Here is a 6062-nt window from a genome sequence, read left to right on the forward strand (position 1 = left end):
GGGGCCAAAGATGACTTGATGTTGCCAGGGATGGGCCAGAGTGGGGAGAAGTCGGACCTGGGGCAGTTTTCTGCCGTCCACCTCCCGGGCTTAATACCCCCTCACTCACCTAGGACTGGAATTCCTAGTCATCCATTTATGACAGGAGGAGGTGTGGTAGCGGGAGGCCAAGGGGGTCATTTCAGCACCACAGATGTCTCCTTGTGTCAGAGCCACACACCCAGGTAGCTCTGTTCTGCGGGCTGGATCCCCTTAGAAATTACATCTGGGCTCAGAGATTGTTAGTTCTCCATTCCAGCTTCCATGCCAGCGACCCATCTGGTTGTGCTCAGGCCGTGTACGTGCCATGGACGGAGGCCAGCCCTAGGAGTTGATCGCCACCCGGCAGCAGCAGCAGGAAGTGTGACTCGAGCCATGGAGGGGAGTTTATAGGAGGTTCTCAGCTACAAGCCAAGTCACTGGGCTGCTCCAGTGACTTGCTGCTCCATAAGTCGTGGCTTTATTTTCTGGAAAACTTACTTGTGGGGGCAGCCTTCTCTGTCAACTCAGATTTTCAAAAATATCTACTTTGATTTGCTGCCAACTAATGTAATATGATAGAACCCAATTTGATCTTATTAACGTTGATGAGGTTGCATTAGCTAACGTCAGGCCCATTTCCAAAGTGCACACAGCTTGCCGAGGAGGGGACCCTGTGAGAGTGCTGCACTGGGGGCCTCGTCTCTGTTGCAGTCCCCGGAGGCCTGGAGGCCTGGGGTGCAGTTTGCAGAGACCACTGGTGCTCTTGTCCCTCGGACAGTGACAAGGGCACCAGCTGAGTCACGGCTGCCAGGTACCTGGCACAGGGCCTGGGAAATCCCTTGCCCACCGGGGGCCATGACATGCACGTCTGCAAGATCAGGCCACAGCTCACTGAACAATAGTGCAAGGACGGCTCTTGGACCCAAGGAAGCAGCCCTGACACCACCTGCCCTGTGTGCTGGGCTTTTTGATTTCTCAGATCCCCTGCTCAGTCTCCCGGTCTCTTCCTCTGGTCACCGCTGCCAGCATGCCTCTCCTACAGCAGCAGATGCCTCCTGCCTTCCATCCTCTGTGCTCCAGCCGTGCTGCAGCTGAACGTTTTATAACAGAGCACAGAGAACAAGTGCCTTGCGAGCACACCGTGAGCGAAGCGGTGGCCTTACTGTGACCGTCGAGAGGTGGTGTGGCTCCTTAGGGCTTCCTGGACGTCTGGGTCAGCTGCACACGTGTGTCACCTGGTCACGTGCACGTACCCGAGTGCCTGCTGTTCCTTGCCCTTGTTTGTCTCATTAGACAAAACGTCTGATCTCAGGGAGGCTGCACACCTGTACGCCAGGTGACCATCTCCTGAGGTCCACAACCGTGAGGGACAGATGCCATTGGGGTCTTGTGTCTGAGTCAGGGAGGGAGCCCAGGGCTTCCCTGGTGGTGCAGTGGTTGAGAGTCCGCCTGCCGATGCAGGAGACACGGGTTCGTGCCCCGGTCCGGGAGGATCCCACATGCCACAGAGCGGCTGGGCCCGTGGACCATGGCCACTGAGCCTGCGCGTCTGGAGCCTGTGCTCCGCAACGGGAGAGGCCACAACAGTGAGAGGCCCGTGTACCGCAAAATAAAAAAATAAAAAAGAGAGGAGGGCAGGGCATCCCGCCTCCCTGCCTGGACTGGGCGCGTGCTCTTCCACAAGGAGAGGAGCCCACACCACGGACCCTTTATTTGGAAAAGATAAGCAAAATCAGGCGAAGCAATTGGATACCTATTGAGATGATATCTTCATCCCGAATACTACCCGAATGTATTTTTTAGAAGGTTAATGTTATTTATTATAGCTTAAAAAATGGAATATCCAGCAGCATGGCACTAATAAAGGAACACTCTGGAACCTTTGCACACCAAGAGAAGATGCTCACGTAACGGTGCTCCTGAGATGAGAAGAACACAAAGACTGCAGAATAGATGTGAACAGGTGCCTGGTTCTGCACATGCAAGACAAGTTACGTGACAACTGTGGACCAAGCCTGGGGACAGGCCAGGGGTTCTGATGTCAGGCAACAGTGACCTCAAGTAGGGGCCAGGTTTCCATGGGGAACGCCCATCTCCCCCCAAACCTAGATGTGCTTCCTGAAAGCAGTGAACACAGGAAGGTAGTGTAGGAGAAAAAAGAACTCATTCATGGGCTCAACATCCCCAAGACCACTTGGCCTTTGTCCTCCAGCCGCAGATCTAAGCATCTATTAAACAGGAGCTAACCAGGGCCAGAGACAAATACAGAAGCTGCCACACAGTAGGTGCTCAATAAAGAACCATTGAATTAATGGAGCTGCTCCTAAGTGGGGTCCGAGTAAGGGATCTGACACATCTCACCGCTCTTTTTTTTTTTTTTTGCGGTACGCGGGCCTCTCACTGTTGCGGCCTCTCCCGTTGCGGAGCACAGGCTCTGGACACGCAGGCTCAGTGGCCATGGCTCACGGGACCAGCCACGCCGCGGCATGTGGGATCTTCCCGGACCGTGGCACGAACCCATGTCCCCTGCATCGGCAGGCGGACTCTCAACCACTGTGCCACCAGGGAAGACCTTACTGCTCTTTATTGACTGAAAATGTCAGCCCGCTAACGAGGTCTAGGTAAATTAATTATAGAATTTAACACATTTATTTTAAAAGGCATTGCAAAGTGTCTTGATAAAGAACATACAACACCTGTCACATTCATTATCCTAAAGATCGACTTACGTGCATTGTAGCCACTTAATAAAAAGCTAGCATTTACTAGATGTCTATTATTAGCAGGTGACAGCTGGAAGCAATGTTCTACGCGTGCGTATCTACTCACATGCTAGAGCATGGATACAACCATCTCTCTGGATGCAGCAAAAGACACACATGAGTTGCCAACTTATTTCTACAAGTTCATGATCACATGGTAGGGGCACGGGAAGAAGAGGAAAAACCTTTCAACTAGGTCCTTTATTCTTAGAGACCTCAGTCCTCCAGCCACAAGGGACATGCTTCGTTGAAATAATGGCTAATAGGTAATGGCTAATATGGCTAAATGGCTAAATGGCTAAATAATGGCTAATAGGTAAAAATGAAAAAGGAACTTTGACTTACCCAGGAAAGTCCAAATCAGATGTTTTCCAGTCTGAAAGCATGTGAAGCAGGTGTTTTCAGGGTAGGTGTGCATCTGGGACCAGGGTGGGTGTCCACCAGCATGGAGGAGACAGGCCCAGGGCAGGGGGGACTTGGGGCTGCTCTCCCAGCAGCCTGCAATGGACTCCAGTGCCCCCAAGACTTCACTGAGACCCCAGCCACCCACATGGAGTAAACCCCTCAAGACAGCACCAGGCCGTGTCTGCACCCTCCAGGGCCCTTCAACGAACTGCAGCTGAAGGTGGTGGTGATGCCTCCCTGCCCCTCCCCACACGGGTCCTGCATCTCATCCCCACAGCCTTTGCTTCTCTCTGCAGAACAAGCTCCCTCTGGCCCACAGGTCTCTTCCAAGGCAGCGATGCTGGGAAGTCTGGTGCTCAGACCCAGAAGGAACCAGCAGGGAGGTTCTGTGGAGGCATCACTGACGATCTCCCCAGATTGAAAACGCTCACTTGGGAGAACAGGAAACTCCTGTGCACCTGCTGGTGGAAGTGTAAATTGGTGAAGCCACTGTGGAAAACAGTAGGAAGGTACCTTAAAAAATTAGAAAAGACCTACCATATGACCCAGCAATCCCACTTCCGGGTATATATCCAAAGGAAATGAAATCAGTATCTCAAAGAGATATCTGTGCCCCACGTTCACGGCCACGTTACTCGCAAAAGCCAAGATATGGAAACAACCCGTGTCCGTTGATGGATGAGTGGATAAAGAAAATGTGAGACACGTATATATACATATAAATATATATATATAAATATAATGAAATAGCTGTCCGGGAAGAAGATTTTCCTTTACGCTTCTAGATTCTTCTGGTTGGTATAAGAATTAAATTGACATGAGGCAGATTAACAAGAGAAAATCAAACGAAGTTTAATAACATGTATATATGGGAGAGACCCAGGGAAACTGAGTAACTCGCCAATGGCCAAACCTTCACCTTAAATACCATCTTCAGCTAAAGACCATAGAAGATGTCGGGTAGGGATTTGGGGCTTCAAAGGGAATGCAGTCAGTTCACCTGGTGACAGAAAAGCAGATGTTTGGTAAATCACCGTTTCCTGGGCCCTGCTGAGGCAGTGGGACGCAGACTGGACTCTGGTCTCCAGGCTCTGCTGAGTTTCCCCACCACACATAACCCACGTTCTTTGCAGATTTCTCTGGTGACAGCTCTGTTCCAGGAACAGACCCTTTATCTAAATTCAACAGGCAGCTAAGAGGGAGGTAAAAAAAAAAAAAGCACTTCCTGAGTCTTCTGTTTCTTAAAATAATCAGCCTAAATGAATCCTCATGCCAGAGAGATACATTTTGGGATGACAGACTTTGCTCCCCTACACAGTCAAGGACTCAGGCCCCCTGGCTGGCACTGCTCTTCACAGATGTACATCTCTAGCCCCAGCACTTCCGTTCCCAGGTCCCTTTATCTGAAGCCTTGGACAGGTGTCTTCTCCAGGTGCTTCTATGAGGCCTCTTCGGGGAGGAGGGGAAAGCTTGAAGGCACCTTCCCCACTCTGACTTGGCACCCAGAACGTTTCCACTCCGAGCCCACCCCCTCACACCCACCCTCATCCTTGGGTCCGTAGAACCGACAGAGCCTTTTGCTGGACCTCCCCCTGCAGTAAGACAGCCCCTACGAGGCTCTGCTCTGCATAGCCCTCAACAGGCGCACCATTTCCTGGGGGGAAACGGAACAGCTGTAGATGCGTGCATCGTTCATCACAGTAAGTGATTAAAGCTTTAGCGCTTCCATTTGCGGCTTGTGGCTTTAATCGCTTACACCTAACAGCTCAGCTCCCTCTCCGCTGAGCTCCTGGCGCTCCGGACTTGCCCTTGTGCCTGTAGCCAGAGACAGCAGTCAGTTTGCAAGGGCTCGTGTGATTAGATTAGGCCCACCAGGGTCTTATCCCTCCGAAGGTCATTGATGAGGAACTTTAGTTACATCCGCAAAATCCCTTTGCTCTGTGAAATGACATAATCACAGGAGCAGCAGCAGGGGCAGCCACCCTGGGAGGCAAACTTCTCCGTGTCGCCAGCTGTCCACGGACGCCGCTGTGCGTTGCCTGCTGGGCCTTCAGCAGGCTCCTTATATCCTGTGTCCCAGCCCTCAGACTACCCGGGGGCATACTTGCTCACGGCATGATCAGGGTGACCAGAACAACCAAGTAAAGACTTTGAGCAGTGTTGAATTTATGGGCTTGGCCAGCAGCCGTGCTGCAGGGGCTACACAGCTGGGTGGTCCCCTGGTCCAGCAGCATCCCCACGAGAGCCCCGGTCCCCTACAAACATCAGATGACCTAGGGCACCACTCATCTACTGAACTGAGTGGTTAGTGCCTGGAACTCTCAGCAGGACAAGATAATGTGTGGGCCATCATTTTATACAATTATACCAGATGCTTCTCTGTACAGATCAACACTTTCATACCCTATCTGTCCTGTTCGGTCCGTACAGATTCACCTCATGTTGTACATCGGAGGTGCCAGTTTGACAACTGTCCCGTTATGACGATTTACATCCAAACCACGTGTAGGTGATCATGCCAGTAAGAGTCTTCCTACTCAGGTGAGCGTCTTTCTCTAGAGGCAGGGGTGGCATGCAGGAAAAGTTACTGGTCAAATCCATACACATTGTAATATGACCATGTACCGCCGAATGGCTCCTCAAGAAACACCCCACTCGGGGAGCTGGCGCCGCCCGCGAGGTCGCAGGAACAAAGGGCAGGGCTCGGGCTCCAGAGCCCATGCCCTTGGGGAAGGGCCGTCACCTGGCTGCGCTGAGACCTCTGTGGCTGGGCAGGCAGAGGGCTACTCAGAGCCGGGACGCAGACCTTGGAGAAGGTCCTGCCCAGGGATTACAGAGGTTCTCGAAGAAAACACAGGAGTGTGTTTTCTTTCT

The sequence above is a fragment of the Pseudorca crassidens genome, chromosome 19 (assembly GCF_039906515.1).
Source record: "Pseudorca crassidens isolate mPseCra1 chromosome 19, mPseCra1.hap1, whole genome shotgun sequence".
Classification (NCBI taxonomy): domain Eukaryota; kingdom Metazoa; phylum Chordata; class Mammalia; order Artiodactyla; family Delphinidae; genus Pseudorca; species Pseudorca crassidens.